This window comes from Pristis pectinata, chromosome 20, assembly GCF_009764475.1.
Source record: "Pristis pectinata isolate sPriPec2 chromosome 20, sPriPec2.1.pri, whole genome shotgun sequence".
NCBI lineage: Eukaryota > Metazoa > Chordata > Chondrichthyes > Rhinopristiformes > Pristidae > Pristis > Pristis pectinata.
In genome coordinates, this window is record NC_067424.1 from 10,181,171 (window position 1) to 10,208,639 (window position 27,469).

At 43.4% G+C, this 27,469-nt stretch overlaps 1 protein-coding gene across 14 annotated transcripts in view; it reads right to left on the reverse strand.

The window, feature by feature from the left end:
• Positions 1-27,469, reverse strand: part of lrrn2 (leucine rich repeat neuronal 2) — a 207,221-nt gene that overhangs the window by 65,930 nt on the left and 113,822 nt on the right. For 3 of the 14 annotated variants that reach the window (XM_052034993.1, XM_052034992.1, XM_052034986.1), the window contains exon 3: positions 6,293-6,334. The exons of 10 other annotated variants lie outside the window; for them this stretch is intronic. The gene's annotated coding sequence lies outside the window, so the exon portion shown is untranslated. Of the gene's footprint in view, positions 1-6,292; positions 6,335-24,812; positions 24,897-27,469 lie in introns of those variants that run through there. One more of the 14 variants, XM_052034994.1, reaches the window with a different exon arrangement.

Sequence of the window (27,469 nt, forward strand, 5' to 3'; positions counted from 1 at the left end):
TTTCTGAAGTGGGTCGAGGCTCCCTTCACTTCATGTACCTTCCGAAATTTAGACATGGTTATTATTGTGGTCAAATGCAACAGCTAATTTTGTGGACATCAATATTCCACAGATAGGAGCTAAATGGTCGGTAGAAACAGTGGGGAGTTTTCCTGTTGGTCTCTGAAGAAGTGTTGATTTTTAACATTTACCTGAACTGGTAGATGGGGCCCCACTTTACTGTCTTATCCAACTATATCTCTGCAGCCCTTTGCTTCTCTTTCCCAACTATATCTCTGTCTCTCACAACGATGCGTTGAATTATGGACCTATAACGTCTAGGGCAGAGCTTGAATCCACAACCTTCTGACTCAGAAGCAACAGTGCTATCAACCAAAGCCAAGCTGACACTAGAACAGTATCTGGTGGAAATTAAACCTCTTCAATGAATCATTGCCTTTTGTATCTCCTGACTGAATTTTTTGGTTAAAGCAACAGGTGACAGAGTTGAATTAATGCCCAAGGGAAATGACGCAGTTGCTGACTCACCCAGGACCAGAGATCATCTCCTGCACGATGTCTGGCTCAATAGGTGGATATCTCCCATTAATGATTTCCATAGCATCGCAAAATTCCTGTTTTGACAGAGTTGCCAGGCAGCTTACACTCAGACTTCAGGTCCTTGCCTACACTAACCTACAACCATCATATCGATTGCATCATTGAGTGTAATTCAGCTCAGCTATTAGACTTCTGGTACAAGGCAAACTTTTTAAACAATATTTTCTTTCAACCAATGACAATGTTTATCTGCTCATTAATAACATTGTGGAACCTTGCTTTGCAAAAGTTGTCACCACATTTCCAACCCTGCCTCAGTGATCATACTTCAAAACACATATTTCATTGCCTGTAAAGAGTTTCAGGGGAAGCTGTCATATAAGTGCAAACCTTCCATTCTCCCCTCTTCTTTCCTCCTCTTTTTTGTTTCCTCTTTTTCTTTCTCATTTCTTTTCCTCCTTCCCCCATGAGGAAGTTGTCTAAATTCAGCTGCATATCTTGATGTTGTACGCAACAATGATTAGCAAATTATGTGTCATTTTAAATCATATCATGGCTATGAGAATAGGCTATTTCACAATGAATTTCTGTGCTTCCACTTCCCATAAGCACTGTCTAAAGGACACCAATCAGGAGTGTGTTTGAGGATTTTCCTTGTGTGAGTGGGTGGCAGGAGAAATTCTCAAGAGGTTCAACACCAACCTTGACCAGTATATCGCCCACCAACATACAGAGTCATACAGCACAGAACCAGGCCTTTCGGCCCACCGAGTCTATACTTTACGCTAACCCTACACAAATCCATTTTTAGTCTCCCTATTTTCCCATCAACTCCCCACACCCACACATTAGGGTGATTTTCAGTCACCAATTAATTAACCAACTCAGTTGTCTTTGGGATGTGGGAGGAAAATGGAGCATCCTGTGGTTCAAGGGAGAAAGTGCAAACTCCACACAGACAGTGCTGGAAGTCAGGATTGAACCTGGATTGCTGGAGCTCTGAGGTAGCAGCTCTACTTGCTGTGCCACCCCAGAACAGCCATTTCCACCACTATGGACATACCGCTGATGTAGCTTATAAAGAATGCACTACAGCAACTTGTTAATGCTTCTTCAATAATACCCTCAAACTCATCAACTCCATCACCCAGGACAATCCATTGGTGGTAGTGCTAGGGTAAGTGAAAAGCATCCTGATTGGATATTTAGGCATTCCTTCATAAACCTCCTGTGGCTTCCTACCTAATAAGTATTATGTAGGGACCTTCACCATATGGTTCAGGGCAACTTCTTTTCAAGGGCATGTAGAAGTGGAGAATAAAGGCCAAAAATTAATTGAATGACTAAAGTGATTGATGATCCTATCCAAGCCTAGTATTAACACACTTGCTGTTTGTAAGTGCCCTTATATTATGTTGGTACTGCTGGTTCTCAACACAGGGGCTTTTTGTAGTCTATAGAAACACTGTAGTAAACCTCAGAATTCTCATTAAAAATTCTCATCATTTCAAATCTTTCCTCAAACATGATCCACCAAAACCTGTGATATTCTCCTGCCTTCATTATTTGTGTGGCCTCCATTCCTTTTGCATCAGGATTCCCTTGTTCCTATCTGCTTCAGTCTTCTATTGATTGCTTCTCGTATGCAACTGCTCTGCCCACGACTGCAAGAAACTGCAGAGATGTGGACACGGCTAGTACATCATGGAAACCAATCTCCCCTCCGTGGACTCTGTCTACAATTCTCACTGCCTCGGTAAAGCAGCCAACATAATCAAAGACCCCACCCACCCCAGATATTCTCTCTTTCACCCCCCCCCCCCCCCCCCCCCCATCGAGCAGAAGATACGAAAGCCTGAAAGCACGTACCACCAGGCTCAAGGACAGCTTCTATCCTGCTGTTATAAGACTATTGAACGGTTCCCTAGTACAATAAGATGGCCTCTTGACCTCACAATCTACCTCGCTATGGTCTTGCACCTTACTGTCTGCTTGCACTGCACTTTCTCTGTAACTGTAACACTATATTCTGCATTCTGTTATTGTTTTCCCTTATACTACCTCAATGCACTGCTGTTACGAAAGGATCTGTCTGGATGGCATGCAAAGCAAAATTTTTTATGGTACCTCAGATCATCTGACAATAATAAACCAATTTACTAAATTTACCAATTTTTATAGCTGTTCATCTCCTTAAGAACTTTCAAAGGACAGAGCTTCCCTGCACAATTACACCTCCCTTCAACTATTGAACCATTTTTAAAGTTCAACCATGCCCTTGGTTCACCACTCTAACTCATTTCACTTTTTACCCCACTTATCCTCTCTACCCATTATTTAATATTGAGACATCTCCTTGCAAAAGAGGAGTGCTACAGGAACAACTTCTGGTGCTGTTAAATTGTCACATTCACTAAAGTCAGTGGCCAGGAAGCCTTGCATCAAAGAGAGAGCATAAAAGAAACTGAAAATAATCACTCGCTGTGCCTGGTTTTCTTGGCAGCTCACCTTTCAGAAGCAGCCAAGTAATGTGACCAGCTGTGCTAAACCTGCATCTAGGGAGCCAATGGGAGCAGCAAGGAACTAAGTGTAGAATAAGAGGCTGGCGCTGATTAACATTGGCATGGGGGAGCATTTATGCAAAGTGTTTCCTATGAGAGATTACAAGAGCAGGGCCAATTTTCCACAGTCTGTGTAAGGAGTGAATTTCATCATCTAAGTGACCAGCGCTACCTTCATTGAAGTCCTGAACAAATTTGTGTATGCAAATCTTGCTGTAACAACAGTTTGCCGTTATATACCACCTTTATCAAAGTAACTTTGCAGCATTTAAGGTGTCTATTGTTGGCTTCTATCAGGAAACACATCGGTTTTCAATCACACACCCATTTATTCTTCAGTTCTTTATTCTGTCAGACGTTGTATAATCGACACATATTTGTGTTACATCACTGGTTTGCACTTGATGGGGTTTATCTCGGTCAAATTACCACCAGTGAATTTGCTTTTCCTTTTTGAATATTCATTTTTCTACTCCAGAGCGGAAATGATTCATTGACACAGGCACAGGCAGCCCATTGCCACGTCATTCAAAAGGCCACTCTTTGCAATTGAACCTAGAAAGAATAACTGTCAATAATTAAACCTGGCAGCTCATTCTGGCTCAGAGGAGAACATTATTTATTTGGGTATAGAACTGGAGGAGCACATTATTCAGAGAGATATAGATTTGGAGAAACATTATTCAGTGGGATATAGCCATGATGGAGCACATTATTCAGCAGGGTAAGACTAGGAGGACAGCATTATTCAGTTGGGTATGGGCTTGGAGCAGTGCATTATTCAGTTAGATCAAGTCATTAGATAAATGTAACTTCCATTACTGTACGTCTAATCTGTAGTTCCTCAATCACGTCACAGGCGAGAAACCAAGCTACTTCTACCTTATGTGTTTTGAACTATAATCAGAGTAGTGACATATATCATTACAAAATTCATAAGCTTTTGAGCCAGATCACAGACAAGAAGCCTTGTTTTCTAACATAATGATAAACTTCTTTAAAAGATAGTTAATGGTATATCAGTAAACTCTATTAGAAAGGAGCCGATCGATTATCTATGTACAAGATAGATTGAATGTTCTGGGGATGAGTATAGACAGACATGATCTAACACTGCACAGAATACAATGGACTCAATGCTACTGGGACTGTGGAAATGTAATTTCTGGAATGGACTGGTCAGGGCTGAATAATGTCCCAGATTTTAGCACTCAATCACCTATATGGAACCAGAAAAAATTTCACCAAAGTTTCCCTCTCGGAAAAATTGTCTGGGATATTAAATAAATGAGAGAAATAATGGCATTGTGTGAACACAGAACCTACAATATAGAAATAGGCCAATCTTCTCTATTACCTCTTTCCAAACTTAGTCCATGGCCCCATTAGCTGATGACCTGAAACATTGACTATCATCTCCATAGATGCTGCTCGACACACTGAGTTCCTCCAGCAGTTCGTTTTTTGCTTCAGATTCCAGCATCTCATAGAACATAGAACATAGAACACTACAGCACAGTACAGGCCCTTCAACCCAAAATGTTGTGCTGACATTTTATCCTGCTCTAAGATCTATCTAACCCTTCCCTCCCACATAGCCCCCTATTTTTCTATCATTCATGTGTCTATCTAAGAGTCTCTTAAACGTCTCTAATATATCTGCCCCCACAAGCTCTACAGGCAGTGTGTTCCGAGCACCCACCACTCTCTGTAAAAAACTTACCCCTGACATCCCCCCTATACCTTCCTCTAATCACCTTTAAATTATGTCCCCTTGTGTTAGCCATTGTCACACTGGGAAAAAGTCTCTGACTGTCCACTTGATCTATGCCTCTTATCATCTTGTACACCTCTATCAAATCACCTCTCATCCTCCTCCTCTCCAACGAGAAAAGTCCTAGCTCACTCAACCTCACTCCCTCATCCTAAATTTATATTTCCATTAAAAGCATCTATGCTATTTGCTACAACTATCTGTTAGCAAATTCCACCCTGTAACTCGCCAAAAAACAGAAGAGCAGACAGTTTCTTTTCTCTTGATTGTGAAGGGCTAAAGGAATCTTAGTAAAGGTCTTCAAAATTAGGAGAGGTTTTGAGAGAGTAAACACAGAGAATGTTTCCATTTTTGGGAAGAACAAAAGTAGACATCTAAATGGAAGTAATCCAATTGAAGATAAATGAAGATGGAATTTGCACCCATAAGCAGTCGTTGAGGTGAAATGTTAAGAGGAAGCCTGATAAGCGTATGAGATAGAGGGGAATACATTGACAGAGTTAAATCAGGAAGGATAGATGTTCATTCTAACTGGAACAGGACTTTTTGGACTAATCCCAGTACTCAGCTCTTGATCTCTTGCTCTGTAGGTTATGACACATTTCATGTGGTACATTTCAATGCACTTTCTCACATGGTACTTTTTCACTGTGATGATACTTTTGCTTCCACAATCCTTTCAGGCAGGGGCTACAGATCCCCATCATACTTTGAATGAGAAAAACAATCTTCATGTCTTCCTATTCCACCTCTCCACTGCAGGACATTTTATCCTGGCTAGGTCTCTAGATATGTAAACACCTCGATTAAATCTCCTCTTTGCCATCTCTGTTCTAAAGAAAACAACACTGGACTTTTTCATAACTTTTTTCATAACTAAACCTCTCCTGCCTTAGCAATCTCATCATAAATCTGCTGTGTGCCCTACCTAGAGCAATCCTTCTTGCAATGTGGTTACCAGGACTATATGCCATACTATAGCTTTGTTTTAAACCCATCCAATGTGACTTCCCTGTTCTAATTCATGTGTCAGCCACTAAATGGAAGTATTCAAATGCCTAATTAGCCATCTTCTCTTCCAGCATTTCTCCTCAGAATCTGTGGACATGCACTCCTTTAGTTCCTCTGCATCTCTAAGTATCCAACCATTTACTTTTTTTGTCCCCTTGCCTTGGTTAACTTCCCCAAATTTTTACTACATTGGATCCAATTTGTCATTTTCCTGCCCATCGAGCATCTCTGTTGGTGACTTCCTGGAGCCCGTGCTTTCTTTCCCACTGTAAAACACATAGCTCATTTTTCTATCGTCTGCAAATATCTTAAGCATGTCTAAAACCTTCTTGGAATGCTGTTTTCTAGAGGTTACGGTGTTGGTATACAGAGCAATAAAGAGCAGCTAGTGTTACCACAACATTACCAACTCTAAACCTCTGATGATTCCCAGCGGGTCAGGTAGCATCTGTGGAGAGAGAAACAGAGTTAATGTTTCAGGTGAGTAATCCTTCGTTATAGGTAACTCTGCTTTTCTCTCCACAGATGCTGCCTAATCTGGTAAATTGGTTTATTATTGTCACATGTACTGAGGTACAGTGAAAAACTGGTCTTGCATACCGGTAATACAGATGAATTCATTACAACAGTGCATTGAGGTAGTACAAGGTAAAACAATAACTAAATGCAGAATAAAGTGTCACAGTTACAGAGTGCAGTGCAGGTAGGCAATAAGGTGCAAGGTCATAACGAGGTAGACCATGAGGTCAAGAGTCCGTCTTATCGTACTAGGGAACTGTTCGATAGTCTTATAAAAGAGGGATAGCAACTGTACTTGAGCCTGGTGGTACGTGCTTTCAGGCTTTTCTATCTTCTGCCGGATAGAAGGGGGGAGGAGAGAGAATATTTGGGGTGGGTGGTGTCTTTGATTATGTTGGCTGCTTTACTGAGGCAGCAAGAAGTGTCGACAGAGTCCATGGAGGGGAAGCTGAGTATAGTCAGCACTTTCTGTTTTTATACTGAAGATATTACATGTTGTCTGTCATACACCAAGTCTTGAGTCTTCAGCAAAGCAGCAGCAGAATTCAAATTGAAATCTTGCTAGAACAATGTTTTTTTGTGGGTTTTTCTACGTCCGTCATTTAAAATTAAAGATAAGCATTTCATATAGCTGGTTGAAGTGGAGGACAAATTTAAGTTTGCACAGATTTCTTGCTACTGTTCTGAAAAAATAAGTTAATGCCAGTGAACTGAAAGGGAACAGCCCTCCACAATGTAATGTAAAATTGATGGAGGTGAAATGGTCAAATATTCTAAATAATTATTCTTCATCTGTATTCATTGGTGGGTGAATCATTCGCTGAACTCCATCTCTTTTATCTCAGGCAGTCTTCACAGTCTGTTGAAACACACAGCCGGCTAATTATTCAGTCATCCTAATCCTCTCTATTGCAAAACGTCAGCCAGGCACACCCGTTGCTATGATCAGGGAGACTATTGGTTTCCCCTTAAAGAGAACTTCCAGCTCCCTAACATACACAGATCTGGGTACCACCTCTCCACTGAGCGCCAGTCTGTCTCCATTTCTTTTTCCCTCTGCATTCTCCCGATACTTTTTCCATACAGCTGCACTTACCCCATTGTCTGCCTCTCTTCTTGGTCCATTCTCGTCTTCCCTGTTCCTTATTTCACTTCTTATTGTTCCTCCACTTCTTACCCCTAACTCTGCTCGACGTAAACATCGTGTAGATGTAAATAATTTCCTGCATGTTTACTCCCATGTTTTATAAACCTGCTTCACTCTGAAGTGTGACCATACTACTGCACTGTAATCTGGCTTCACTTTTAGATCTAGTTGCCCATGATTCTTGCTTTACACCCATGTGTGCCTACCCTATATCCTTTAGTCCTGTCTCACATCTGCGTGAAATTATCTCCCTCACTTTTAGTAGAGCTCAACTCCCCCTTTGGTGGATGGTCAGGCTTTTTCCCAGGGCAGGGTGGGGGGGGGGGGGGTGGTCTAAAAGTTTAAGTTGAAAGGGGAAAGATTTAAAGAGGAGGAGAGGGGAAAGATTTAAAGGGGAGCTGAGGGGCAACTTTTTCACACAGAGAGTGGTGGGTAGGTGGAATGAGCTGCCAAAGGAAGTAGTAGAGGCGGGTACAATTACAACATTTAAAAGATATTTGGACAGGCACATGAATAGGAAAGGCTTAGATGGATATGGGCCAAATGCAGGCAAGTGGGACTGGCTTAGGTGGACACCTTGGTTAGCATGGATGGATTGGGGGTGAAGGGCCTGTTTCTGCGCTGTATAACTCTATGAGGTACAGAGATTTTGGGAGGCATTACACGGGTACCTGAAGGAAATGGAGGAGCTATTAAAATGCTAGAGGCTAGGAGTGCAGAGATCTTGGAGGGTTGTAAATTGGAAGAGATAAGAGGTAGGAATAGGAAAGACTGTGAGTGGATTTGAAAATAAGAATGATAACTTTAGAAAAAAGGCATTGTGAGATGAGGACTGAATACATGTCACTGAAGTCAGCGATAGTAGGTGGATGGGTGGGCATACCTTTGAAATGGAGTCTCAGTCACCACCCAAGCTGAAACCCATTACTTCTCCATAGGAAGGGGATCAAAATTTATCTACAGTGGCTTAGCATTTGAACCAGCTGTGCTGTCAGTGGGGTGTCCTTCTGGCTTCACAGAGCAGGACTGTGTTTATATAATGCTAAGTGACAAATGCATGCAATCTGTCTCTGGTCTTATCTGTAGCTCAGTGGGTCTTATGAGAGAGGATGTCATAGATGTGTCACAATTAAATGGAAAACTTTATGGGGTAGTGTTCAAGCTAATTATACCAGCTTGGACAGATGCCAAGACTACAGGATGAAGTGTTCATGCAGCAGCAAAGGTTAATTGTAGACATCCTGACTCAGCATATTAGCTTTTTACTGGTTCAGAGTTAGTGCCCAGGTAAAGAATGAGGTTATTAGGGAGACTGTAGATTTGTCTGCCCCAGCTACTTTTACTGCTTGGTTAACCATTTGCTTCCCCAGCTGCCTTCTTATCAATCATCTCTCCAGACGATTTGAGGACTAGATTTAAGAGAATGTTGCCAGGACTGGAGGGCCTGAGTAAGAGGGAGAGGTTGGGCAAGCTCGCACTTTATTCTTTGGAGCTAGGAGACATGACAGAGGTGTATAAAATCATCAGGGAAATAGATTGGGTGAATACACACAGTCTTTTTACCAGGGATGAGGAATCAAAAATTAGAGGGCATAGGTTTAAGGTGAGAGGGGAAAAATTTAAAAGGGGCCTGAGGGGCAACTTCTTCATGCAGAGGATGGTGAGTATATGGAACGAGCTGCCAGAGAAAGTGGTAGAGGCAGATACAATAACAACATTTAAAAAAACACCTGGACAGGTACATGGATATGAAAGGTTTGGAGGGATATGGCCAAACACAGACGAATGGGACTAGGTTAGATGGGCACCTTGGTCAGCATGGATGAGTTGGGCCGAAGGGCCTATATCCGTGCTGTATTACTCTATGACAAATAGCTGACTCAGAAAAGCAAAGGAAGACTTGCATTTCTCTAACACCTTTCATGTTTCTCTCCGGATGTCCAAAGCACTTTACAGCCAATGAAGTACTTTCGAAATGTGGTCATTATTACATTGTAGGAAATGCAGCTGCCAATGTGTGCACAGCAAGCTTCCACAAACAGCAATGTAATGACCAAAGGTGGTGTCAGGTTACAGGGCAATCTCCTAGCTGCCATGCAGTCTCTTGATGAAGCACTAAGAGACCACTTAAGTTTCATTGATCTGCTTAATGATCCTCTGAGTGGCCGGTCCTGCTATAAGCTTCAGTTCCTGTACCAAGTTGGTATCTTATATGAAATATGGACTGAACAAATATTTAATCTTATGACCATTATACTCTAGCTAACATGGAGGCTCTACGGTGCTAAAGCATCTGGTCGAAATCACCCTCATAGAGGTTTAGGGATGGATAATGCAATCCGAGCCACTCCTCTTCATCTTTTTCTGGATTTTGTTTGAGATCAGGAGTTTGGGGGTTGGGGATTGCACGTAGAATGATTCCCTTGAGTTTGCACACAGTGGGCTTGATCCCTTTTGAAAAAGAGCCAAGAGGTTGACCTCATTAGAAAGGAGTTTCTGCTTTTTGGTTAAAATATAAATTGTTTGCTGTACTCTAATCTGATATGCCATAGAATCATTCAATTATTCTCCATAAATGAGTGACTGATTTTCTTACAGAAAGGGCACAGAAGATATTTTCACCCCTTCTTTGCACTCTCTGGTTCAGCTCTTTACCTTGGGTACTTACTCCACCAGAATCTGTGGAACAGAAGTCCTGACGGATTTTCCTCTTTCATTCCTATACTCTTAACTTGTTCTCAGGTATTCAACTCAATCCTTAGTGCCAGTCCCCTTTGTAACCTAAATTAGATCATCTGAAGTCTTCTTACTTTCTGAGAAGACAAGCTGATCGTGCGGAGAATCACAGCGCTGGTGTATGTTTGCAACCCTTGCCATCCTTCTTGATGTCAATCATCACAACTCATTTGAATTTCCTCTCTGTGCTGATGTGCTTATTACTCCCCTAGCAGCTGTTCAGCGTTTCATTCACAACCCCACTTTTCCTCTGAAGGATGGACTTTGGTATTTGTAGTTCCTCGACAAATGTAAGAACATAAGAAAATAGGAGCAAGGATACGCCACTAAACTCCTCAAGCCTGTCATGCCATTCAATGTGATCCAGGCTGCTCTGCCCCAAGTCTCATCTCTACTTCTCTGCCAGTTCCCTAGAGCCCTTGATCTTTCAAAAATGTATCTGCTTCTATTTTAAGTACTCCCAATGTTCTAGTTTCCACAACCATCTGGGGTAGGGAATTACAGACATTCACCACCTTCTGCAAGACGAAGTTCCGATGCACCTCAGTTTGAAGTTACTCCCTCTAATCTTGTAACTATGTCCCCTTGATTGAGATTCCTCCACTAGTGGAAACATCTCAACATCTATCCTGGTTTGTCCCCTCAAGATCTTACACATTCAAATAAGATCACCTATCATTCCTCTAAATTCCAAAGAATATTGACCTAATTTCTTCAGCTACTTGTGATAGGACAACACTCTCATCCCAGGAATTAGCCCAGTGAATCTCATTTAGATTGCCTCCAACACCAGTATAATTCTTTCCTAAATAGGGGGACCAATACAGTGCACAGTACTCCAGGTGTGGCCTCAGTACTACTCTGTACAAATGTAATAATACTTCTCTATTTCTAAATTCCAACCCTCTTGCAATAAAGGCCAAGATACCATTTACCTTCCTAACCACTCGTTGTATCTGCCTGCTAACGTTTATGTGATTTGTGCCAAAAAAACTCTTTCCCTCATCACCTGCAATCTTTCTCCATTTCGATAACAGTCTGCCTATAGATTCTTCTTAATGAAGTACATAACCTCATACTTTTCCACATTAAGCTCAATTTTCCATGTTTTCACCCATGTACGCAAATGGAGAGAGATTCCATACCGATATTTCCAAGCTGCTGTAAGTGGATAGGGATTAGGAACTGGGGAAACCTGACAAAGTTCAGAACAAAATATAACCATAAATCAGTTATCACAATGAATTCCAGAAATAAAACAGAATGTTCCTGAAATTTTTACAGCCCACATTAGGTTAAATATGACATTTAACCAATTAATATTGGATCTTAATGCAAAATCCTTTAAATCATAAAATGTGTGTGTGTTATCCATTTCTGATGATTGGTTACAATGCTGAGATAGAATAACAATGGTAAAGAAAAGTACTGTACTCAATTATAAAAAGCAAAAACTTCATAAAGATTGCAGTAAATTAAGTTAAAGCAAGTCAGTTAAAAGAAGCAGGTGGATAGGTTGCATTAATTTTAGTGCATAGAAATCACAGCAAAGAAGGAAGCCATTTGGCCCAATTAGTCTGTGCTAGCTCTTTCAGAAAATAATCCAGTTAGTTCCGCTCTTCTGCTTTTTGCCCCACACCTGCCAGGACTTTTTTTCCCATCATATTAATCTAAATCTTTTTTGGAAGCTGCTGTTGAATCTATTTCCATCATTCTTTTTATGTCCACTGATTATTGACTTCTCTGTGAAGGAAAATAGATCTCTGTGCTGAGGAAAGCAGGCCTTTCCTTCTCATTCTACCTCAGCTCTTTATAAGCTGTGTATGGAAGTGTCCTTATTTGGCCCCCATTGATGTATCCTATTGCTCATTTGACTGATCTGATTGTGCCAGAGAAAAGATTTAGAGAATATGTGCATGGAAAACAGAGGAAGGAACAGGCAGCGGCTGAAAATCTCAGCTAGAAAATGATAGTATTACTCAGCAGAATAGTCCATGTCTGTGGAGAGATAGAAGGTAATGCTTTGAACTGAGCTCTTTGTTTGAATGCAAGCTGAGTCGTGCGTGGTGATAAAAGGGTTCTCTGCACTCCTTGAATTCTGCTGTCTTCTCCATCCCTAAGTTCACTTCATTGTCATCGTCAGGTATGCTCCTTGCTGCTTGGGTCCTAAGCTAAACCTACCCAGTTTTCTAACTCTCCTCCTTAAAACCTATGGGACCAAGCTTTTGTTCACCTGATCTGATATATACTGATGTGGATTGATGCCTTTTTAAATTATTTTGCTCCTGTGAAGCAATTCAGGACATTTTACTATGTTAAAGGTGATGTATGCATTGTTGTTGTATGCATTAATTTCATCAATGAGCAATTCATCCTTGGTCCGTAGCACAAAATACGCAATATGGAAGCAGAGTATAACACACGGCCATTTTTCATGTTATACTTTGAGCACTTTTGACCAAGGATTTATCAGTCAACTCTCATGACTTGCACAGTAAATGGTAGGGCCCTGGAGAGTGTTGTAGAACAGAGAGACCTAGAGGTACAGGTATATAGTTCCCTGAAACTGGCAACACCAGTGGACAGGGTGGTGAAGAAGGCATTTGGCACACTTGCCTTCATCGGTCAGGGTACTGAGTACAGGAGTTGGGGTGCCATGTTGCAACAGCAACATTTGCATTTGCAGAAGGCAAATGTTTTTAATTGCAAAAAACCTTGATTGTAAGAGTTGAGACGGGGAGCAAGAATGTCTTAGTACAATTATACAGGCTTTAATGAGGCTACACCGGAAGTGTTGTGTGCTGTTTCTGACTCATGGGATAGGGGACTGTTGTATAAAGAGAGATTAGGTCAACCAGACCTGTATTCCCCAGTATTTAGAAGAATGAGAGGGGACCTCATTGAAACATACAATATTCTGATAGGGCTACAGAAACTAGAAGTGGGGAGGATATTTCCCCTGGGTGAGCGTTCAAGAATGAGGGATACATTGTTAGGATATGGTGTAAGATATCTAGAACTGAAGTAAGTATAATTTCTTCACACAGAATGCAGTGAACCTGTGGAATCCTTTACCACAGAAGGCAGTAGAGGCCAGGTCAGTGAATGTATTTAAGAAGGTTTATCTCCTAAGCATTAAAGACATCAAACAGTATAAGGAGAGAGTGGAAATCTGAGGTCCAGCATTGGTCATGATCATATTGAATAGCAAAGCAGGTTCGAAGGGCCGAATGGCTGACTAATGCTATGTTTTCCATGACGAACAAGATTAGGACTGGAATTGGAGGAGGGGTGTGGAAATAGATGCAAGGAGTCATGGAGGGATACAGCATGAAAGCAGGACCTTTAGACCACTGGGTCCATGCCAACTACCAATCACCCATTTACACTAATCCTACATTGGGCCCATTTTTTTATTCTCCCCACATTCTAATCATCTACCCTCAGATTCCAGCACTCACCTACACACTGGGGTATAATTTACAGGGGCCAATTAACCTACCAATCCGCACGTCTTTGGGATGTGGGAGAAAACTGGAGCACCTGGAAGAAACCCACGCAGTCGCAGGGAGAACGTGAGGGCAGCGGCTCTACCGACTGTGCCACTGTGCTGCCCAAGGTATCCACAAGGTGCCTGTAACATGTGCCTACAACTGGGCAGTCAGTGGGTAGAATGGTCAGAACCTGGTGACAAGGGTGGAGGAGTAAACTCAGAGGGGGACTCATGAAAAGGAAAGTACTTTCTTTTAAAGGTGGGTCAGGAGGAAGCTTGTTTCTCAAGGCTTCCTCATCAATAAAGACTTAGCTAATGCCCTGCTTCTCTTGAGCAGGTCACATCCCTCTCCCTCTGGCCTCTCCTGAGCTTGCTTCCCAGAGATGGATATCATGGTCCCTAGCATATGAGACCCAGCCATGCTCACCTGCCCTCTTCCAATGGCTTCATGTCAGTTAGGGCAGAAGGTGGGGCTGGTCCTTCAAGGTGACCCAGGCCTATTGCTTGTTCCATTCCAGACTTGCCTTGAGTTAAAACAGGGCTTAGATATCACAAAAGAGGAACACACTCATTAAAACGAGAGCAAGGGAGAGAACAAGAGCAGGAAGCAGTTTGAAAAGGTAGGCCGTTGCTCGGGTTGCTGTGGTGAGTTGATGGGCTTGTTGATGAGCTAATTAGCCAGTAAAAAGAAGTTAGGGTCAAGCGGAACAGCTATTTTGGAGCGGCCATTATTGGACTGGACAGTGTTAGAGTGAGGAGCTGAGGCTTTGGCTAAAGAGACTTTGGCATGAAGAGGCGGAGTAGTTGAGTGGAAGCTTCTAGTAGGTTCTCTTTCTTTCGCCGTTATTTGTAATTTTCTTTGTATGGAACAGTGGGAATGGCAGTCAGGGCAGAAGTGTGCTCCTCATGTAGGATGTGGGAAATCAGGGAGACCTCCAGTGTGCCAGAGGACTACACCTGCAGGGAGTGCATCCAGCTGCAGCTCCTTATAGACTGCGTTAGGGAGCTGGAGCTGCAGCTGGATGAACTCTGGAGCATTTGGGAAACTGAGGAGATGATAGGTGGGAGTTACCAGGAGGCGGTTACATCTACGGTCTGGGATGTAGGTAAATGGGTGACCTTTAGGGGTGGGAAAAGGAACAGACAGTCGGTACAGGATAATCCGGTGACTGTTTCCCTTGTTAACAAGTATATCGTTTTGGATGCTGTTGGGGGGAGACCCACAGCAACCAGGTCTCTGATGCGGAGTCTGGCTCTGTGGCTCAGAAGGGAGGGTGGGGGGATGCAAGAGGAGTGTGATAGTGATAGGGGATTCGTTGGTTAGGGGGTCAGACAGGAGATTCTGTGGACAAGAACGAGACTCCCGGATGGTATGTTGCCTCCCAGGTGCCAGGGTCAGGGACGTCTTGGATCGAGTGCGCAGCATTCTTAAGGGGAAGGGTGAGGAGCCAGAAGTCGTGGTGCACATTGGCACTGACGACATAGGTTAGATAAGGGATGAGGTCCTGGAGAGCAAGTCTTGGGAGTTAGGAAGGAAGCTAAAAAGCAGGACCTCAAGGGTAGTAATCTCTAGATTGCTGCCTGTGCCACGAGCCAGCAAGGGAAAGAATAGGAGGATACGGCAGACCAATGAGTGGCTGAAGAGTTGGTGCAGGGGGCAGGGGTTCAGATTTGTGGATCATTGGGAACTCTTCTGGGATACGTATGACCTGTACAAAAGGGACGGAATACACCTGAACTGGAGAGGGACCAATTTCCTTGCGGGCAGGTTTTCTAGAGCTGTTGGGGAGGGTTTAAACTAGGTTGGCGGGGGATGGGAAACAGAGTGTTAGATTAGTGGATGGATCAGTTGGTGTAGAAGGAGATGCAATGTGTACAGAGAATGTGAGGAAGGTTAGGCAGGGGACGGGGCATAAATGCGAGATGGGTTGAAATATATTAACCTTTCTGCGAGAAGTGTTAAAAATAATGGTGATGAACTTAGAGCATGGATCAGTACGTGGACTTACGAAGGAGCTTAAGAAGGGACTTAGGAGAGCTAGAAGGGGATGTGAGAAGGCCTTGGCAAATAGGGTTAAAGAAAACCCTGAGGCATTCTACACATATGTGAGGAACAAGAGAATGACTAGGGTGAGGGTAGGACCGCTCAGGGATAAGGGGGGAACAAAGTGTCTGGATGCGAAGGAGTAGGGGAGGTTCTAAATGAATATTTTGCCTCAGTGTTCACCAGTGAGAAGGACTTAGATGAACGTGAGGTTAGCGTAGAACAGGCAAACGTGCTGGAGCATGTCGAGGTTAAGAAAGAAGCAGCGTTGGAGCCACTAAAAAGCACTAGGATAGATAATTCCCCAGGTTGGGACAGGATATACCCCAGGTTACTATGTGAAGCGAGGGAAGAGATTGCTGGAGCATTAACAATGATATTTGAGTCCTCCCTGACTACAAGAGTGGTACCAGAGGACTGGAGGATGGCAAACGTTGTTCCATTGGTCAAGACAGGTAAAAGGTATAATCCTGGGAATTATAGACCAGTGAGTCTTATGTCAGTGGTGGGCAAACGACGAGAGAGCGGAGAGCGGAGATTGCCGGAAAATAACGAGGTTTTTTTTCTCTTTCTAGCGTTCGGGACAGCGGCGAGTGACTGCGCAGGCGCGTGACGTCACCCGGAAGCGCGCGGGCGATTTAAAAGTCGAAGGTTCGCCTTCAAGTTTTCTTTCCAGCGACGAGAGAAAAGAGATTGCCGGAAAATAACGAGGTTTTTTTTTCTCTTTCTAGCGTTCGGGACAGCGGCGAGTGACTGCGCAGGCGCGTGACGTCACCCGGAAGCGCGCGGGCGATTTAAAAGTCGAAGGTTCGCCTTCAAGTTTTCTTTCCAGCGACGAGAGAGCGGAGATTGCCGGAAAATAACGAGGTTTTTTTTTCTCTTTCTAGCGTTCGGGACAGCGGCGAGTGACTGCGCAGGCGCGTGACGTCACCCGGAAGCGCGCGGGCGATTTAAAAGTCGAAGGTTCGCCTTCAAGTTTTCTTTCCAGCGACGAGAGAGCGGAGATTGCCGGAAAATAACGAGGTTTTTTTTTCTCTTTCTAGCGTTCGGGACAGCGGCGAGTGACTGCGCAGGCGTGTGACGTCACCCGGAAGCGCGCGGGCGATTTAAAAAGCAGACGAGCATATCTAGCGGGCAGCGTCGGAGCGGGCAGCTGAGTGAGAGGGAGCAGAGTGGGTTCGGCTTTGGCTCAACGGGCTTCGGCGAGAGCGGGAAAGAGGCGAGATTATAGAGAGGGGTGAGTTATTAGTTTAGTTTAGTTTAGTGTTGAGCTCAGTGATATTCAGCAGTATGCATCTGGGATTAGTGTTGTGTTTGGAGTGTCAGATGTGGGGCCCCTGGGAGACGACCAGACTCCCTGATAACTACATCTGCGCAAAGTGCACCGAGATGCGGCTCCTCAAGGAACGGATTGAGAGTCTGGAGCAGCAGCTGGATGACCTTCGTTTGGTTAGGGAGAGCGAGCAGGAGATAGATAGGAGTTATAAAGATTATGTAGACAGCACCTCAGTGGCAGTCCCCCTCAAAAACCGATATCTCATTTTAGATTCGGTTGGAGAGGATGACTTCATAGAGGAAGACCTCAGCAGCCAGGACCTTGGCACCGTGTCTGATACTGTGGTCCAGCAGAGGAAGAGACATGCAGTGGTTATTGGGGATTCGATAGTAAGGGGTACGGATAGGAGATTCTGCGATAGCGATAATGAGTCTCGGATGGTGTGTTGCCTCCCTGGTGCCAGGGTACGGGATATCACAGACCGTGTCGAGAATATTCTGAGGGGGGAGGGTGAGCAGCCAGAAATCTTGGTACATGTAGGTACCAATGATGTAGGTAGGAAAAGAGAAGAGGTCCTGAAGGAGGAATACAAGGCATTAGGGAGAAGGTTGAAAAGTAGGACCTCAAGGGTAGTAATCTCAGGACTACTACCCGTGTCGCGTATCAATGACAGGAAGAATAGAAAGCTCTGGCAGTTAAATGCGTGGCTGAGTGACTGGTGCAAGGGGCAGGGCTTCAGATTCTTGGATACCTGGGACCTTTTTTGGGGGAGGCAAGACCTATTTGCTAAGGATGGGTTGCATCTAAACTCCAAAGGGTCCAATATCCTGGCGGGAATGTTTAATTTAGTTGTAGGGGAAGGTTTAAACTGATCTGGCAGGGGGACGGTAACCAGGATGCTAGGTTACAAGATGCTAAGGTGAGGGAGGAAGTGTATAGAAACGAATCCATTGAGGATGGCAAGAATGACAGGCAGGTGATAAGTCAGGATAATTTACTGAATAATAGAAGTACAACAAATCCGGATGTTAGGATACAGAATGTTAGGATCGGGGATGAGGATGTTCGGATACCGAATGTTAGGATAGGGGATGAGGTCTACACGAACATGTCTAAGATAGTAGGTAGCGAAGATAGTAAGAAGGATGGACAGGTAGAAAGTCAGGACAATCTGCTGATCAATAGAGGTACAATAAAATCAATAGCAGATACCAGTCTAAACATACTATATTTAAATGCACGTAGCATCAGGAATAAAGTAGATGACCTAGTGGCACAACTACAGGTTAATAAATATGACATCGTTGCAATCACTGAGTCGTGGCTTCATGATGGATGTGATTGGGAACTGAATGTCAAGGGGTATACAGTATATAGGAAGGATAGGAGGGTAGGCAGAGGGGGAGGTGTGGCCATGATGGTTAGTAGCGATATAAAATCAATAGAAAGGAAGGACATTGGGTCAGAGGAGGTGGAATCCTTATGGGTGGAGCTGAGAAATAGCAAGGGTAAAAGAACAATAATAGCAGTCATATATAGGCCCCCAAACAGCAGTCAGGAAGTGGACCATAAGTTGCAGATTGAGATAGAAAAAGCATGTCAGAGTGACAATGTGAAGATAATTATGGGGGATTTTAACATGAAGGTGGACTGGGAAATGCAGCAAGGCGGTAGTACTCAGGAGAGTGAGTTTGTGGAATGTCTAAGGGATGTTTTTCTGGAGCAACTTATTGAGGAGCCCACCAGGGGATCGGCTGTTTTGGAATGGGTGCTGTGTAGTGAGCCCGAGGTGATTAGGGAACTAAAAGTAAAGGAACCACTGGGAACAAGTGATCACAATATGATTGAGTTTAGTTTCAAGTTTGAGAAGAAGAAGCTGATAACTGGTGTATCGATATTTCAGTGGAATAAGGGAAATTACAAAGGTATGAGAGATGAGTTGGCCCAAATTGATTGGAGGAGTAAGTTAGCTGAAGGGACGGCAGAGGAAAAATGGAAGAAATTTCTACAGGAAATAAGGACAATGCAGGACAGATATATTCCAAGAAAAAAGAAGGTTTTGAATGGAAAAAAGGCACAGATGTGGATAACGAGGGAGGTGAAGGATAAAATAAAAGCAAAAGGGGCGGCGTACAAAGTAGCAAAATTTAGTGGGAAAACAGAGGATTGGAACGATTTTAAAAATCTGCAGAGAGAAACTAAGAAGGTCATTAGGAAAGCAAAGATGAGTTACGAAAGGAAGCTGGCGGACAACATTCGGAAGGATTCTAAGAGTTTTTTTAAATACATAAGGAATAAAAGAGAGACACGGGTTGACATAGGACCAATTGATAACGGTGCAGGAGGTATTATAATGGATGATAGTGAGATGGCAAGGGAATTGAATGAATATTTTGCATCGGTCTTCACCGTGGAGGACATAAGCAATGTGCCCATTAGTCAGGAGTCTCACGAATTGGAGCTGAGTTCAATTGAGATTAATAGGGAGAAGGTGCTTGGAAAACTAAAGGGGCTTAAGGCTGATAAGTCTCCCGGACCGGATGAGGTGCATCCCCGGGTTCTGAAGGAGGTGGCTGTGGAGATAGCGGAGGCGTTGGCGATTATTTTTCAGGAATCGATAGATTCTGGCATGGTTCCGGAGGACTGGAGGGTAGCGAATGTAGTTCCGTTGTATAAGAAAGGTGGGAGGCAGCACAAAGGCAATTACAGACCTATTAGTCTGACGTCAGTGGTGGGAAAATTATTGGAGTCTATCCTCAAGGAGGAGGTTACCGAATACCTAGAGGCGCAAGGCAAGATAGGACCTAGTCAACATGGTTTTGTGAAGGGGAGGTCCTGTCTGACCAACCTATTGGAGTTTTTTGAAGAAATCACAGGTAGGGTGGATAAGGGAGAGGCGGTAGATGTTGTGTATTTAGACTTTCAAAAGGCCTTCGATAAGGTGCCTCACAAGAGACTGATTAATAAGATGAGAGGTCATGGAATTATGGGAAGGGTAGCAAAATGGGTGGAGAATTGGCTGGTTGGCAGGAAGCAAAGGGTGGAAATAAAAGGATCTCGTTCTGGTTGGTTACCGGTTACTAGTGGTGTGCCGCAAGGGTCGGTGTTGGGGCCTCTCCTTTTTACCTTGTACATCAATGATTTGGATGATGGAATAAATGGTTGTGTGGCTAAGTTTGCGGATGACACCAAGATAAGTGGAGGAGTAGGGAGCATAGAGGAAATAGAAAGAATGCAGAGGGACCTAGACAGTTTAGGAGAATGGGCAAGGAAATGGCAGATGAGATTCAATGTTGAGAAATGTGCAGTTGTACACTTTGGAAGTAGAAATAAGCGGGTAGATTATTATCTAGAAGGAGAGAAGATTGATAGTGCGGTAGTACAAAGGGACTTGGGGGTACTCGTACAAGATACCTTAAAAGTTAACCACCAGGTTGTATCGGTGGTTAAGAAAGCGAATGTTATGTTGGCATTCATCTCGAGAGGTATAGTGTATAAAAGTAAGGACGTGTTGATGAGGCTCTACGCGGCGCTAGTGAGGCCTCATTTGGAATACTGTGCGCAGTTTTGGGCCCCGCATCTTAGGAAGGATGTGCTGACGTTGGAGAGGGTTCAGAGGAGATTTACGAGAATGATTCCAGGAATGAAAGGGCTTAAGTATGATGAGCGTTTGTCGGCTCTTGGACTGTACTCGCTGGAGTACAGAAGGATGAGAGGGGACCTCGTAGCGACATTTAAAATGTTGACAGGTAAGGATAGAGTAGATGTGGCTAGGCTGTTTCCCTTGGTGGGCGTGTCCAGGACCAGAGGGCACAATCTTAGAATTAGAGGGTACAGTTTCAAGACAGAGATGAGGAGAAGTTTCTTTACCCAGAGGGTGGTGAAATTGTGGAACTCCTTGCCACGCAGAGCAGTGGAGGCCAGATCAGTGGGGGTATTCAAGGAGGAGATAGACAGATATCTAAATAGTAAGGGTATCAAGGGATATGGGGATAAGGCTGGCAAATGGGATTAGAATAGTTTTTTTTTCTCTCTCTTTTTTCCCACCCCATTTCTTTTTCCCTTTTCCTTGGAGCAGACTCGATGGGCCGAATGGCCTGCTTCTGCTCCCTTATCTTGTGATCTTGTGAAACTATTGGAGAGTATTCTTAGGGACAGGATTTATGAGTATTTGGAGATGCATAGTCTTATCAGGGATAGTCAACATGGCTTTGTGAAAGGCAGGTCATGCCTCGCGAGCTTAATAGAGCTTTTTGAGGAAGAGACAAGACAAATTGATGAAGGTAGGGCGGTGGATGTGGTGTATATGGATTTTAGCAAGCTGTTTGACAAGGTTCCCCATGGTAGGCTCATTCAGAAAATCATGCGGTATGGGATGCATGGAACCCACGCAATGTGGATTCAAAATTGGTTTGCCCACAGAAGGCAGAGGGTGGTTGTAGAAGGGGAGTATTCGACCTGGAGGTCGGTGTCTAATGGTGTTCTGCAGGGATCTGTTCTGGGACCTCTGCTCTTTGTGATTTTTATAAATGATTTGGATGAGGAAGTGGAGGGATGGGTTGGTAAATTTGCAGATGACATGAAGGTTGGTGGTGTAGTAGACAGTGAAGAAGGTTGTCGTAGGTTGCAACGGGATTTAGACAGGGTGCAGAACTGGGCAGAGAAGTGGCAGATGGAGTTCAATCCAGAGAAGTGTGAAGTGACACACTTTGGAAGAATGAACTTGAAGACAGAGTACATGGTTAATGGCAGGCTTCTTAGCAGTCTGGAGGAACAGAGAGATCTTGGGGTCCAAGTACATAGATCCATCAAAGCTGCCTCACAAGTGAATAGGGCAGTTAAGAAGGTGTATGGTGTGCTGGCCTTCATTAGCCGGGGGATTGAGTTCAAGAGCCGAGAGGTAATGTTGCAGCTCTATCAAACTCTGGTTAGACCACACTTGGAATATTGTGTTCAATTCTGGCCACTACATTATAGGAAGGACGTGGAAGCTTTGGAGAGGGTGCAGTGGAGATTTACAAGGATGCTGCCTGTGTTGGAGAGCATGTCTTATGAGCAGAGGTTGAGCGAGTTAGGGCTTTTCTCTTTGGAGCAATGGAGGATGAGAGGAGACTTGATAAAGGTATATAAGATTATGAGAGGAATAGACAGAGTGGACAGCCAGCATCTTTTCCCCAGAGTGGCAATAGCCAATACTAGAGGTCACCCGTTTAAGGTGCGTGAAGGAAAGTTCAGTGGAGATGTCAGAGGTAGGGCTTTTACACAGAGTGGTGGGTGCCTGGAATGCACTGCCGGAGGGGGTGGAGGTAGGGGCCAATATGATAGGGTCATTTAAGAAACTATTAGATAGGCACATGGACAAAAGAAAAATAGAGGGTTATGGGAGGTGGAGAGGGAAATAGATAGAATGTGGTTAAGGTTTATATAGGTCAGCACAACATCGTGGGCCGAAGGGCCCGTACTGTGCTGTACTGTTCTATGTTCTATATAAAACGTATTGAATACTGAAAGGCCTGGATAGAGTGGACGTGGAGAGGATGTTTCCATTAGTAGGGGAGTCTAGGATACGAGGGCACAGCCTCAGAATAAAGGGATGTCCCTTGAGAACTGAGAAGAGGAGGAATTTCTTTAGCCAAAGAGTTGTGAATCTGCAGATTTTGTTGCCACAAGGGGCTGTGGAGGCCAAGTCATTGGGTGTATTTAAGGTAGAGATTGACAGGTTCTTGATTGGTAAATGGGTTAAGGGTTACGGGGAGAAGGTGGGAGAATGGGTTGAAAAAAATCAGCCATGATTGAATGGCGGAGCAGACTCGAAGGGCTGAATGGCCTAATTCTGCTGCTATATCTTATGGTATCACTACCTATACACATGGGCACAAAGCAGGCCAGTCTTTTAAAATTGGAAAAGTGCGTTAGGTAGAGCGGAAGGGATGTTTGATTCAGGCTTGAAGCAATCGGGTATGGAATGGAAGGAGCAGGTGTAATGGACTGAGCAACTGTGCTTCTTTCTGAGCCCTCTTGGAGTGGAACAGGCCCTGTGTGTGTACGCTGCTCTACAGGTTAGTGAATCCTTAACTGCCTTTGAAAGCTGCAGTCCCTGGCTGATCAAACGCCAGATTCACGGAAGTATGATTGACGACAAAGCTATAGCATTACACAGGAAAGCCAAGGTCAGTTTCACATTACTGCCCATGCATGGGCACATTATTTCTCTTTCATCGGCTAAGTGGCACATGTGTGGTTTTGACATTTGTTTTAGCCAACTGTTAGTTAAACATTGTAGGTTTTTAAAATTCCAATCACTCTAGCTAAATGGCATACACTTCTTTTTAAATGCCTCTGCATTGATGTTGGTATAATCTCTTGAGCCCTGCTTGCTTGTGCAGCTCTCCTTTCATCAGCTTGCTCATGTACAAACGGAGCTGCAGTGCACTTAAAGACCCATCCCCTGAGATTAGTTCCAGAACCGAATATTGAATAGTTGGATTCCTCCAAACATTCACCGCACGCATTCTTTTGACCCTGGAAGTGCCCTAGAATAATTGGGAGATCACATGCTTGGCATACCACTGTTGTTGAAACAGTTTCCTGTGCCCTCCAAGCAGTTCAAATCCACCATAAACCAAAATTCCCTTTAGCCTTACTAATTTGGGTAGCTTTGGGACTCTGGAGAAGCCTTTACTTCATGGGGAGAATAAATAAGGATTTGCATTTACGCAGCCACATTTGCCAACCATCTTAAAATGCTTCATGCAGTGAAATGGAGTGGCTACAGTTAAGGAAGCAGATATGGCAGCTATGTTGTACACTTTAAGATTTCACATAGAGAATTTGGATGAATATTTGCACATTAACACCATGATTTTAAAACCTCTCCCATTATTTTCAAAGCAGCTATGGCCTTACCCCACCGTCCTCCCACCAGTACCACTCTCCTCAACCATCTTGTAACTTCCACCAGTCTGACGTACCCATTTTGCCCACTTGCTTGTTTCGGATTTTCTCTGCTCCACCATTGATGACTGGGTCTAAGCTCTGGCATAAACCTCTCTGCCCCTTGCTCCTTCTATTGCTTCCACCTAAACCAAAAGGTTTAAGGTTTCCTCCAAAGGACGACACCTGCTACCACTGCCTTACCTCAGCAACTGCAAACAAGTGCCAATCTTGCATGGGATTTTTCTCACAACCTTTCAATTCATTGGCAATTCTGGAGATTCAGGGATTTTGCTGTCGATAGTTTAAATATTCTACTTAAAGGAAATCAATCTCTCATTGTTTATCACCTCAGTGCCTTGTGTGAGCAACATTTCTTCCAATTTTAAAATCCCCTCAGAAAGATTACTTCATTGATGTTTTAAAGGGATTTGTGTCCAGTTACTAACCAGCATTTTTTGGTTGTCACTTCATATTAACATGAGTTGGCCACTTCGACTCTCCAACTATTTCCCGACCTACAATTAGATCATGGCTGATCTGCTTCTTGACGCTGTTTACCTACCAATGTTCCATTTCTCTTGATACCTAAGAAAAATCAATCCCTGTCTTGAAAACCACAAGTGACTCTAGCATCCAAAAGGGTTTGGAGCTGGAGGACAAGATTTCCATTATTCTTTGCATAAAAATGTGCTTCCTTGTAGACAGTCTAATCCTAATGCACTGTGTAATGAATTGATCTGTATGAACTGTATGCAAGACAAGTTTGTCACTGTACCTCAGTACAAGTGATGATAATAAACCAATTCCAATTCCAGTGGCAAGGCCAGTAGAGCTGCTGCCTCTCAGCTCCATTGACCTGGGTTCAATCCAAATCTTGGGCGCTGTCTGTGCAGAATTTCACCCTGTGGTCACACGTGTTTTCTCCAGGTGCTCTGGTTTCCTCCCACATCCCAGAGACATGTGGGTCCATAGGTTAACTGGACACTGCAACTTGTCTCTAGTGTAGCTGAGTGGTAGAATCTGGGGAGAGTTGTTGGGAATGTTGGGACAATATATTTGGATTAACATAAATGGGTGCTTGATAGTAGGCATGGAGCCGAAGAACCCGCTTCCATACTTCCTGACTCTCCCACTGTAAGTTTGGATTTGGCTCCAATTGCAGATTCCAAATCCCCCCCAAAAAGGGTCAAATTTCCATTAACCCTTCTGATTACTTTCTGTATATTTGAATAACCTGTGCACATGGACACTCAAGTTCCTTAGTTCTCTAATGCTCCCTGTCACTAGACATTAAAACTAATCAGATCATTGAAAGGCAACCAACCTAAAATGTGAACTATATTTTTCTCTCTTCACAGATGCTGCCTGACCTGCTGAGTATTTCCAATACTTTCTGTTTATATTTCTGATTTCAGTTTTTCGCTTCCATATTATTCCAAAATCTGACAGCCTACATAGAAACTCTTTCTGCAGCTGCACTGACCTAAAATAAAATGTTTCATTGAATAAGAATAGATCTACGTTTCAATTCATATTCTAGGACACAATGGTCTGCTCTTAAATTTCAGGATGGCTGCACATTGAATTCCTTCTGCCACACTTTTGCCCACTCATTAAGTTTGTCAACATCCTTATGTAACTTCATGCTCCCATCTGTCCAGTATATTGGAAGAGGAATTTAGCTCTTCAAGTCTCTTTCTCCCTTTAATTATGTTTCAGATGACTAGAATCTCAGCTCCATCCAAAAATCCTGTTTATGTAAGATATAAGATTTCTTTATTAGTCACATGTACATCGAAACACACAGTGAAATGCATCTTTTGCGTAAAGTGTACTGGGCGCAGCCTGCAAGTGTCACCATGCTTCCGGTGCCAACATAGCATGCCCACAACTTCTTAACCCGTATGTCTTTGGAATGTGAGAGAAAACTGGAGCACCCAGAGGAAACCCACACAGACACGGGGAGAATGTACAACCTCCTTACTTGGGTTGGAAACTCCTTACTGGAATTGAACCCGGGTCACTGGTGCTGTAAAGTGTTATGCTATCCTACAGTGCCTGCCCACTAAACCTTGCCAAATAAAAATCTCAAGCAAAAAACAAACTGCTGGAAGAACTCAGCGGTCAAGGCAGTTTCTTGAGCTGAAACATCGACCATCCCTTCGCCTCCACAGATGCTGCTTGACCCTGCTCAGTTCCAGCAGTTTGCTCTTTGGTCCCAATTTCAGCATCTGAAGTTTCTTGTGCCTACAAATAAAAATCTCTGCTTTGCTTTCAATTACCCTTTAGTTCATCAGTGTCTTCAAGGAGGGAGTTCCACATTTCCTTTCTGTGAAGTGTTTTCTGAGATCATTCCTGAAGGGCTTGGTTCTCATTTTTAAGCTGATGTTGTTTTGTCTTACACTCTCCAAACAGAGGAAATAACTTCTCTCTATTTACCGGTTCAAGTCCTTCAATCACCTGAGTTACCTTCGCATCTAAATTAAATTAACCTTCCGTAAAAAAAGGAAGCCCAGAATATGTAACATGTCTTTTTAATTTAACTTTTTTGGCCTGAGTATCATTCTACAACATTGGCTGCACTTCAATAGAACTCCATTGGCTGTAGAGCATCTGTAATGCTGCAAAATCACGAAAATATAAATGAAGAATCTTTCTACCTGTAAGCTTCGATTTACAATGTTCCATTTCCTCATTCAGACCATTAATATACGTGGTCAAAAGCTTCATGTTACTGCATTAAGATGACTTTGATTCATGACTTCGATTGGATTTTGTTCCACAAAAAAAGGTTGGTGAAATGCTTCTTTATTATCAAAACAGCAACTATCTGAAGAGAGGGCTGTGGAGATTTGGAAGGCATGCACTGTGTCAGACTGACATCCTTCTCACACCCAGGACTAATTTAATGCAAGGTACATGCCAGCTATTTATCTAAAAGTAAGCTGTAGCACTGATTCAATCCATAAAACACCATGCTTGGTGGTACAACACATGTAATCAATGATTCATAACCGTTAATTCACTAATGACACGATCAAAGGAAGAAGGCGGGAAGGTGCAGATTTGGGCTTGATTAGAACCATTCACTCTGCTGTGTGACTCCCAATTGCTGCTGTCATCTACAAATACAAGATTCCTCTTCCACTCTGCTTTTCAGTCACTTTGTATTGAATTTGTAGCAATAATAAACAGTCAGTGTTCTCCCTTCCACACAATATTTCTGTCTAATGCATCAGATCGTGACATTCTGGGTGATAAAGGAGTGTAAATTTCATGGTGTCAGCACTATCCAGGGATAGGATATCAATGCCCTGGAAAAGCACAGATCAGGATTGCCATAAATGTACTGTGGGTGAAGGATCTCAGCAGCATAAAAAAGCTAGTATTTTTCTTCTTAGAGCAAGGAAGATGAAGGGAGATTCACAGCAG